Raw genomic sequence first — 469 nt, 5'->3', positions numbered from 1 at the left:
AGTGAGCTGAGATCTGGCCACTGCACTCCAGTCCGGGCGACAGAGCGAGACTCCACCTCAAAAAAAATAAATAAATAAATAAATAAATAAATAAAAACTAATGATAATCCCACCACCCTTTGCTGACTTTCTTTTCGGACTCAGCCTGCCTGCACCCAGGTGAAATAAACAGCCTTATTGCTCACGCAAAGCCCGTTTGGTGGTCTCTTCACATGGACGTGTGTGACAGTGAGGACACTCAAGCAGTCATACTCCGGTGGAACATGGGTGGCAGGAAACCAAGTCCTCTGGCCAGGTGAGTTAATCACTTGGGAAAGGGATTCTTCAGCCCCAGTCAAGCTTTCAGGTGAAGATAGCCCTGACTGGTATCATGACTGCAATTTTCAGGGAGACCCTGAGCTGGAGTCACCCACCTAAGCCAACCATTAGTTTCTTTTTTCTTTCTTTCTTTCTTTTTTTTTTTTTTTTT

Source organism: Colobus angolensis, unplaced genomic scaffold (assembly GCF_000951035.1).
Source record: "Colobus angolensis palliatus isolate OR3802 unplaced genomic scaffold, Cang.pa_1.0 Scaffold1300, whole genome shotgun sequence".
NCBI lineage: Eukaryota > Metazoa > Chordata > Mammalia > Primates > Cercopithecidae > Colobus > Colobus angolensis.
This window is presented reverse-complemented; position numbering follows the sequence as displayed.